The sequence below is a fragment of the Gossypium hirsutum genome, chromosome D01 (assembly GCF_007990345.1).
Source record: "Gossypium hirsutum isolate 1008001.06 chromosome D01, Gossypium_hirsutum_v2.1, whole genome shotgun sequence".
Taxonomy (NCBI): Eukaryota; Viridiplantae; Streptophyta; class Magnoliopsida; order Malvales; family Malvaceae; genus Gossypium; species Gossypium hirsutum.
The window spans coordinates 33,163,439-33,174,931 of NC_053437.1; the positions used below are offsets into that span (position 1 = coordinate 33,163,439).

General features: G+C 33.6%; 1 non-coding gene across 1 annotated transcript; it reads left to right on the forward strand.

The window, feature by feature from the left end:
* The first annotated feature begins 2,521 nt into the window (after positions 1–2,521).
* Positions 2,522–2,628, forward strand: LOC121214121 (small nucleolar RNA R71). The gene has a single exon (XR_005909708.1). It is a non-coding gene; the product is annotated as a small nucleolar RNA R71 (small nucleolar RNA).
* Positions 2,629–11,493: the final 8,865 nt, after the last annotated feature.

An 11,493-nucleotide genomic window follows, 5' to 3' on the forward strand; every position in this document is an offset into this window, starting at 1 on the left:
ATGTTGATGTGGAGTTGGCTCAAAACATCTAAAAACCTTTTAAACTGAATATCCTATTTAGCATTCTAGAATCGCTGAGAAAAAGGTAAAGGTGATCATCCTTCAAGTCGCTGATATTATTTTACTGTGGCATTTTTGTTGCCAACATGATCTAATTTTGTCACGACATTTCTTTGTGTACACTTTTCAGGTGTTGTCTACTGTTCAGTAGGTTTTGAGATCCTTTTCTAATTGCGGCTAGATTTCTCTTGATACGGGGGTTGCGCGCGGACCAAGATCGAGTTGCCAAGTCACGAGAAACTCCTACAAAAGCTCTAAACGAACAGATCTGAAACGAAAAACAAAGAACAAGATTAAACTAATCAGATCTGAAATTAAATTCCCAAATTCAATTACATGAGCAGCAAGGAACAAAGAACGAATGAATAAATGTATTCGGAGTTCAAGAAGATGAAATCGAACTCCAATCGTGAAATCCCACAAGCCGAATCTGCCAAGAACACCAAAACAGTAAGTAGATTGAAACAATCAGATTTTTAATTGGAAGATTAGGGATTTGGGCGGCAAAAAGAAAAGAAAGAAATAGATGAAATTGAACGGTTCAAGAAGTGAATTTAAGTTGCGATTTGGCCCAATTGAACACCCAAGATGAATTGCCCAAATTTCAGCAGCAGAATTTCACCCAACAAGAAGAAATAGAAAACGGCAAGAACCCTAAATTTTGGGAAATTTGAATCGATTAGATGCTGCCAATAAAAGAACCGATTAAATGAAGAGTTCTTGGAGTTTGAATCAAGGCTGAAACACAAACAAAAACAGTAAAGAAATTAGATATAGATTCGGCATCAACAGAATTAAAGAAAAGAAATTGAACAGCAAGAATAAAATATAAGTCCTAAAGATCCTTGAAATCCCGAAAGATCTCACAAATCTCTTCAAATGGCTTTAATCTCCCCTCCAAAGAATATCGATGGCAAGAAGAAGGTTGAAGATGGCTCCCACAATCAAAAGATTGTTAAAACAACTTCTAAAGAAAACTCAAGAGAGAAATCTTAGAGAAAACTCAAAGAAAATTCTGCTCTCTCAAATCTGAAATTTAAGAATGAATCTAAGTGTTATGTACAAGGGGTGGCCGGCCATGCCTTTAAATAGGCCTCAAGTAATCCTAATCTAACAAGTAACTAATAAAATTAAACCTAATTAATAGAATAAATAAGGGAAAATTCGGCCAAGCATATATATGGGCTGTTTTTGGGCCGAATTTTACATGTATGTTCCTAAAGCTTAAAAAATTAAATTAAACAATTAAAATGTTTATAAATTGGGCCCTTTGACATTTTGGCCTGATTTTCAACTAAGTATGAAGGAATTTCTTGATTGGGCTGGAATTTGGTTATTGGGCCTCGCCTTCAAAAATTTGGGCTCGTGATCCATCTCCTACCGAAATTGGGTCATTGATGCTCGTAACGGAGATCCAATACGCTTTGGCTGCAAGATTCGGTTTCTTGGACCAAGATTTCCAAGATTTGAAATCTTTATTTTCTTGATTCTTTAAATGCTCCAAACAGTAAAATTGGGCCAAAATTCGGTTTCTTGACTTTCTTGAAAACAAGAAAGTGAATCTTGATTTTCTTGATTTGAGCCCATCACCTTCTTGAGCTTGGGTTGGGCCTTTGTGACTCGTATCATCTCTTCTTCTACCATGGTATCTTGAACAACTTCATCCAATTGAGTCCCACTTCTAAGAGTGATGGCTTTGCACTGCTCCTTCCCTTGGGTTCTCAAATTTTTAGTACCACTTAGCAATATTCCTTGTGGCCTTGAATTTAGAGCGTTCGCTATTTGTCCCTCTTGATTTTTAAGTGGTCGAAGAGATGCAGCCTGACTCTGAATCATAGCATCATTTTTGGTCATATACTCCGTTAATAAATATTCAATAGAACTAGAAGATGATACCTGACCTTGTTGAGCATTTTGCCTCGGCATAGGATGATTATAACCGAGTGGTGTATTGTGGATATTTTGTCTTGCAAGCTTGTGTGAACTCCCCGCACCTTGATTATTCCAACTAAAATTTGGATGTTGCTTTCACCTCGTATTGTAAGTGTTAGAATAGGGGTTATTATTTCGGTTAAAATTGCCCATGTAGTATACTGATGCTTGGTTTGATGGGAATTCATCAAACACATGATCTTCGCCATAATAAATGCACGATAGCTCAACTGAGTTCATCTCATAGACAGTAGTTAGATTTTTCATTGTTTTAATCATATTAGCTAAAGAAGATAGTTGAGCTATCAACGAAGTAATTGCATCAAGCTCTAAGGTACCAACAGCTCTCTTGTACATTCTAACTCTTGTGGTAGGGTACTAATAGTCATTGTTGGCAATCTTTTCCAAAATCTCATATGCTTCGTTGTAAGATTTATCCAACAATGTACCATTAGAAGATGTATCCACTACCATTCTTGTATGTGCATTCAACCCATTATAGAATATTTCCATTTGAGTCCAGTGCTGAAATCCATGCATCGGACATTTTTGAATTAAATCTTTAAATCGTTCCTAAGCTTCATATAAAGTTTCATCCTTAAATTTCTAAAAATATGTGATCTCATTTCTAAACTTGAAATGCATGTTTGGTGGATTATACCGTAGCAAAAACATCTGGCAAAGGTCAACCCATGATGTCACTGTCCCCGACGACAAAACGTTCAACCATGCTCTTCCTCAACCTCTCAAGGAATATGGACACAATTTAAGTCTCCGGGCATCTTCAAGAACACCTTGTTTCCTAAACGAATCACAGACTTCTAGGAAAAATTACAAATACAATCTTTGATCTTTAGTGGGCAATCCTCCAAACTATCCTACTGTTTATAACAACTGAAACATTACTGGTTTCAGTTCAAACTGATGCGCTTGTCTTTGCAGCCTGGCTATCCCTAGATTCAAATCATCCAAAATTGGCACAACATGCTCTTGGATTGGTTTATCTCGGTCATCTATCATCCCATGGACATGCGAATCAACGCCCTGAACATTCAAATGATCATTCATACCTAGTATCACCCTTCGAACAGGAGAATTAACATATTGACCATTCGGATTATCATTGAGACCAGGATCATTCTCGTTCCTAGCCATTTTTTTAGTTATTTTTACTTTCTTCGCAAACTTCTATCAATCTCTAGGTTAAACAGATTTCCTTGTTTAGCAGGAATGCCTCTTCTCATGCACTAATAGAAACCCTATAGAAATTAAATTAAACTAAGTTAAATAAAACTATTATAAATAAGTAAAATAACAAAACCAAATTTCCAATCCCCGGCAACAGCGCCAAAAACTTATAGCGTGTGAATATGATATGCGAATTGTGCAAGTATACACGTTGGATCAAGTAATAAAGTAATGAGTGAGTGTCGTTCCCATGAGAATTGGATTGTGGTACTAAAGTGGTCAAGTTATTATAATAAAATGTGATTAATGCTATGGTAAAGCTATGGTAAGTATGTAGTGGCAATTAAAAGGAATAATAGTGTATGCAATATGTGGAATTAATGAATACTTGGAAATGTTATGGAAAAATAAGAGTAGAAATGTAATGACAATTATGAAAATTATTATATGAATAGTATGTAACTAACAAATAAACAACTAAGGATGCGATGGCAAAGATACTACGACAAAATATAAGGGTTATGCGATGTTGAGAGGGAAGGTCGAGATCACTAAGAATATACTTTTCTTGTCAGCAATGCCTCAGCAAAATCATACTTAACCTACTGCTCAGAAGAGTTCCAAAGTGGTCTGTTTCGTTCGAAGGCAGAAACCTCAAGTTACCTTGCTTGTGTCTATAGGCCTTTAATATGGTACCCTGCAGTGTTTCTTTCTGTATGAACGTTGCTCTATGTCTAAATTCTACTACAAGTATATGTTGAGTACTTGCTCATATCATTCAACCATGGTCTAACTAATCTAACATTTTTAGACTTTAGATTAATTTAAGGGTATGCTACACAGTCGACTATGTCTAGGTATTGCTCACATAAATTTTAAAGAATAAAATAATTGAATGAAACCATAAAAATAATTCAGATTTACACTATAGCCATTAAAGACAGTTAAAGTTTCTCCAAAATAATCCTAACCCTTTGAGATTTAACTCATAGGTTGACAAATAACATTCAACTCAAACATAATTTTCATCACTATAATTCATGAAGGAACAAATTAGGAATAATGTTAAGAAGACAACGTTCACTTGTCTAAGCCACACTCCAGCTGCGTAGTGTCCTAAGGTGGTTGAAAGGGGTTGCCTGCGTCTTTCCTCTTCATGTCTCTATTCAGCCAATACCTTCTAATTTTCCTAATGATCTCTACCTATAGTTCCGCGCCCTAAGTTTTCCTCCTTTGCTTCTTTTTAAATTGTTTTTTTTCTTTTTCAGGATAACTCTAATAGCCCCAAGATTTATCTTCTCCTCTTTTCTAGGTAGATTTATCTAGTACAAGTAGAGTTGGGTTGAAACTGATATACGCTGAATGCTGACTGGACACCTTCTTGGCATTACCATGGCATACGAGCTGGCAATCTGATCACCCTTTTGCCCTGACAAAATTTCACTCATTTATTTCTTGTTCCTTACCCTACACCTATCAATACCACAAAACACAGTCCTTCCACGAGCAATTAAAAGAACCTAATATTTAAACACAACCCAAGTTCTAATGCAATGTTAAAAATACTAATGAAATGTCCTAAAATGTAACTAGATGTACTTAAGTACAGACAATTATTATAATATTTATTTTTATATTCATTCGCAAGCATTACATAATCATATACAAATATATATTACATATATATACTTACCTATTTAGTGACCTTTGTCATGTCAAATTTTAGCATACATTAAAACTCCTGTAAATTTATATATTAGATAAAACCATACCCATAATTATATATATTATATAATAAGACCCATGCATTTATGTACATAGTAAGACCCACGCATATATATATGTATATTATATTATATATATAACACCAAAATCCATTAATATATATTATATGTAAAATGAAACCCATGTATATGTATATTATAAGTTCATGCATTTTGCACTATTAAAATCGCACAGTGTATATACTCAACGATTCAACCAAAATTACAAGGATTTGCATAAGGAAGAGTTCGCATACCACAAGTGCGGGTTCGCAAGCCACACTTCGACTCTCTAAATTTTGTAATTCATGCTAAAACATGGCATACAAATGCACTCACCTGTAGCTCACCACGGCTCGTCTAATTAGAAAACTTTTTACTTACCTTTATCTCGGTTTGTTGAGGCTCCACCAATGTTTTCAGCTTCGTACAACAATATTCATATTACTAAGCATTCAAAAATAATCTAACTTATCTCTTTGTGTTCATACAACGGCTCTCCACTCATACATACTTATTCGGCTTATTTCGTACAATCTACTTAGCTTAATTTCTTCTCTTTTTTTAATTTAATTAAATCCTTAATTTCTACCTCCTAACCCCCTAACTTGTGCCTAATTATCGATCCGGGCTGATAATTCAACTCAATTTTACTAGGCATTACTTTTCTCGAAAACCACCGTACATCCTCATTCTCAAAAGACAACAATTTAATCAATGCAATTACTTAAAGATATTGATAAATTGAATCTGTAAACCTCTTAATCTTATCAAAATATTGAAAATCATTTAAAAAAAATCTCCTAGCTCTTTATGATGAGATTCACCATTTTTTATGCAAAAGATAGCTTTAAAAAATGGATCGATCTATGAAAATTCAAATTAAAAACACCTAATAAAAATTTAATATATAAGAAAAACAATAGATTTACCTTTAATTCGAAAACCTCCACGAATTTGCACCAATTGAGCAAAAATGAGCTAAGTTTGGGTGAGAAATTGGAGATGAAAGAGTGATTTTCTTGCAAAATTGAAAGAATAAAGAGTGTTTGGATACCAAGACAATACGAGAGATGCAAATATTTTTGAGAGAAAATTTTCTAATCTAGATCTAACAACTTTTAAAAATGAAAAAGAAATGGAGAGAGCTTGGGAGACAAGTTATTTTTATAGCCAACCAATTTTTTAAAATTGGGCTATTTACCCTCTAAGTCCTCTCCTATTTCTCCCTTATTCTAATAGCTCAATTTTTAACTACTAGCCTTAATTTACACATTTAACCTCTACATTAACAAGTACTCCAAATTAGTCTTTATTATTATTATTTACTTATGCCTCGATTATGAATACCATAATTATTTAATTTAATTATCATTTTTACTATTATTAACTAATTATTTATTTAATCCTATTTTAATTCAAATGTCCAATTCTACCAACCCGATTTTCGGGATGTGACAAGCTTTACAAAGAAGGACCTTACTGACCATATGCGTTTTGACAACCTCTAGACTGTCTACCATCCCTCTAGAAAGTACCAGGAGCTACTTTCTTAACCTTTTTAGCCTCAACGAACTTATGTGCCCTTTCATATAAGTCCGCTAGGCTTTGCGGCCTATTGTTAGTAACTGAATCCTGAACATGCTCATTCTAAACTCCCATAATGAAGGCATCAATGTCCCACTAATCTTCCAAATACTTCATATTCAATGTCACCGCATGGAATTGTTTAACATAATCTTACATAGATTCTCCTTTCCTTTGCCTCACTAGCATTAAACTCATTGGTGTGTTCATTATCGTCCAATGGGCAATGAGCCTACTCAAAAAAATCTGGCCTAACTGTGAGAAATTTCATATGGAACTCTACTTATACCAGTCTTTCACGCTTCCCTTGAGAGTTGTTGAGAAAGTCTTTCACTTTGCCGTGTCAGAAGCTCCAAGCATTTTCATATAATTGTTATATTGCATGAGATGTGCTCTCAAGTCTGTTTTCCCTTCAAAAATCTCCTTCAATAACTTGAATTCTAAAGGTAACCCAACAGTTGCGAGCTCTAGAGCCAATGGGTTGTTAGAACAGAACAACCAGTCTATGTCCTGGACGTCGGGATGCAACATTTGCACATATTTACGCAAAACATCCATTTCACTTTGCCATGACTTTGCATGCCCTCCAACAGCTTCCTCTTGGAGTAGCACAACATTTCCCTAGAGATCAGAGTGGTCAAATTGTGCCTTCCTCCTCAATTTTCATTTTGCCTGAACAATTCCTGATGAAATAGCTGCTGATGCTCAAACCTGGTATTCTGCTACATCATTTTTTCTTTCATGAGTTGCAACTGCTCCTACAAATCAGATAATTGCAGTGATGATGCCTCCTGGTCAGAGGGAAAGGACGACCCCTAACCAGACGGAACATTGAGATCAAAAGAGTTAGAGGTACCTCTCTAGCCTGAACTACCCAAGTTTTTTGGTAGGTCAGCAAACCAACTAGCAAAAAGGTTCATCTCTTGAGACTGGTTGTCAGCTTCAAAACCTCCAACTCGGTCTGATGGCAAGTTGCTGGGGAAATTCTCATTAGGGTGAGTCGTCGTTGTTTCCTAATTTTTCTAGTGGTCAGAAGTGTGTCCACGCTCACTACACCAAACTGTTAAGTGTTTTTGTGAGTCTCCCTCTCATGGAGGCCAATTTCCCTATTTATATGGCAAGGTTCCTCAATGTGTGTACTAGGATTAGATAGGCCCTCATACATGCCAACACATAACCTACTCTAGGGTCAACACGTGCCTCTTGACTATGGATTTGCGCCATACAGGCGAACTATGTGGTTTAGCTAACTATACATTTATCGAGGTAAAAAGGGTCGGGTCGATCTTCATCGGGTAGCGATTCGATTATGGCGAACACCATAACAAGCCTATTGATCAAAGGTATTCATCAAATCTCCAAAGTCGTAGGATCAATTCACAGGTTGTGTCTGTGTGATAATTTAAATGGATGTGTGAATAAGTATATGATTTTGAGATTTTATTGTATAAAAAAACATTCTTAATTTTTTTAATCTAATCTCATTATTTAAATCATTCTTATTTTGAATTTTTTTTTTGATTTTAAGCATATTAATAGACCTAGGTCCCCGACAATCTTAATGAGCAAATAGTGGCTCTTCATATTTAAATCTTGATTATTATAGCCTCTATCTCAATTTATAAGCTAGTGATGGTAAAATAAAAAAGGCCCACGTCTAATTTACAGTAACTATTGTTTTTAATAATAATACTAATAATAAACACTTTCCAGTTCAAGTCCCGGAGGAAATGCAAATTCAGGTTATGGAGTTTGTCGAAACTATTTTTTTGAAAAAGGTCGACTTTTTATTTAAAAACGAAAAAGAGAATGACAGTCGCCACCAATCTTTTTTTATGAGGTGTGATCGGATCACCTCTTAATTTGATCGTTTTAATAAACGGTTTGGTTTACTAAAACAATATTTTTCGGTCCACAAAAATCTAGAAAATGGGTTCGAGAGTCGGTTACGCATGAGGAAGGATTAGCATCCCCGTGAAGCCCAAAATTGGTACCTAGTTGATTAATAAATGTCTTAGTGCCGAAAATTGAGAATTTGAAGAGATTTTAAAATACGATCCTTTGCTAAAATATTACTTAATTAAATTTTTACGGAAAAAAGCACGTTTCACATTAATCGAGAAGAAGGATTACGTCCCGTAAGTTAGGTCACAATACCTTAAATTCTCGAAACGAGAATAAACACAAAAAATTTATTTATTTTAAAAGATATTTGATTATCTCGGTTTTAGAAAGAAATCATATTCCATACGTTAGAACAAGATTTTCTAATTCCAAGATAATAAAAATTAATCTCGATTTAAAAATCTCCTTTTTTATGCATTGTGCGAAAACGAATAACATTTAAAATGTCGTGTACTTAATTTGTCTGGGTGTGATATACAAATGAATGAGTGATGTAATTTTCAGGTAAAAATAAAAAAGGTGAAACATGCACAAAAATAAACATAACATGAGAATATCAAAAGAATAAGTAATAAGATAACACGAAATAAGAATAACAATGACAGTAAATAATAAAAATTTACACATGTAAAAGACTATAAAAAGTTTAAAAATTTTCTTTTGTATAAATAATGAATGAAATGGTGAGTAAATAAATAAGTAAATAAATAAAATAGATATATAATATTAAATTTGATTATTATTTTTAGGGTAAAAGAATAATAAACAAATAATATTAATTTTAGGTAACAAAGATAGAGAATAATAACTAAATAAATAATATAAACATGGATAATATAAAAAGGAGTATTGATAACAAGATAAATAAACAAATAATAATAAATAAATAAAAGAAGCCACGAAAGGAACCAAATTCGGTTAAATGAAGGATTAAATTAAGTTTAAAATAAAAACTAGGGCCTAAATTATAAAAAGAAAACTAAAGGACTAAATCAAAAGTTAAATGAAATTTAGGGGACAAATTTTAAAATAAAAAAGGAAAGGGCAGATTAAGGGGTGAAAATAAAACGCGCGCAAAGGGAGGGGGACCAACAGTGAAATTATTCCAGGCCTCCAAAACACACAGCTTCAATGGGGACTAAAATGAAGCAAAAATAAAATTATAGAGTAATTTTAAAAAGAAAAAATAAAATGGGACCAAATTGAAATACTAAAAAAGGCGGAAGGGTTAAAGCAGTAAATAGCCCATTTCTGTTTAAAACATGCAGATCCCAGGGTTATTGAGTCGGGTCGGATCAGATAGCCCCAAAACGACGCCATTTTGGGAGTTTAGGGAATTGAGTGAAACAACATCGTTTCACTAGGCTATTTAAGCCAAAAAATTTCCAAAAATTTCATTTCTCCTCTTTTGTTTAAAAAAAAACTGAAACTCTCTCTTTTCTCTCAACCCATCCCTTCTATCTGGCCATAGGGGTCGTTGGACACTGTGGCAGCCGCCGTTCCCGGTGGCCGGAAAATGCCGAAAAATCCCCTCTTTACTATTTTTTAAACCTAAACCTAGATCTAAAGGCGAAAGCCTAAAAAGAAAAGAGAAAAAAAAAAGAAAAAAGAATCTAGCCACCCTTTTTTGAAGCCCGAATGAAACCCTAAAGGGCTTCCGTGGCTTTGGCGAACGGAGGAAACCTCCGATGGTGACGCGATACCAAGAAGCAGGTAATATTTTTATTTTATTATTCTTATTTTTGAAAATAAAAAGAAAGAAAAAAAATCACCTTTATAAATTTCTATTTTTTTTATTGATATTTTTGTGTCTGAAAAAATACAAAGAAACTGTTTGTGGCCTTTATAGCCGGATTACAAACTGTTAGCTTCTATTTTTTGTCCGTTTCTATGTTGTTTCTTCTGCTTGGCCCATTTTGCTGTTGCGTGTTCTCTTTTCCTGCAGGTAGCGGTGGCAAAGGTGACAGACGCGTGCGAGACGGTGGTTGGCGTGCGGCGGAGCGAAGAGGTTAGGCTGGGGGCTAGGGTTTCTGTTGCTAGTTTAGGTTGTGGGCTGTTTGGGCTTGTAAAGTTTGGGTAGTGGTTTTTACGTAATTTGGGCTTATTTATTGTAAATGGACTCTATATTTTGGACTTAATTTTTATTTTTGGCATTGGGCCCGAGTAAAATTGGGTTATTACAGAGTTAATGTTAAAGATTCGCCCAATGCCTCTTTCAGGGCGCGACTTTAGGCCCTTAGTGGTGGGATCTCAATTCACACCATCCAAAACAACACAGCCGCTAATGGATTTGGAGACCTAAATACCCATGTTTATGGTTCCGTACAATTCAGATCAACGTACAATCTTAATATTATAATATAAATTCGTGTGTGAAAACCAATTTATATTTAAAAATAACATAAAATATATAATTTAAAATTAATAATAATAACACATGAAATATATACGATATTAAAATAAAAAATAAGTTAAATTATAAGTAAAATGAAATTTAAACACATGAATACATCAAATTATGTTACTAAATGAATACAATTATTTATCATGGTGTTGTCATCAATCCTAAGTTGATATTGAGTTAATTTATGATATCATTCCAGTCAACAATATTACTAATACATACAATTGATGAAGACAATAAAATGTGCATAATAAATTAAAATGTTAAAATAAAATTTTGATTGAGTAGTTAATTTAAGAATTTGTTAATCCAAATGACATTGGTTCAAATATATCTTATGTATATTTTTATTGGGTTTTTTTAGAAAAAGATAAAGACTAAAATACCCTAAAATAAATTATTTTAAATGTGAAGGGAAATTAAAATAATTTTCCGTTGAAACTCCATTGATGGTAACACCAACTTTATAAACAGCTTTATGAGTAGTATATAAATATGATTGTGGGTGAAAGTGTTTGAGAGGTTTTATATTATATTTTATCAAGTTTGGCTTCACCCACCCAAATTTGTATATATTTGTAAATAATTAATACGAAATTGTTAGGTTTATTTATAATTTTTATAAAAATATTATTTTATTTCATATTTAGTAAT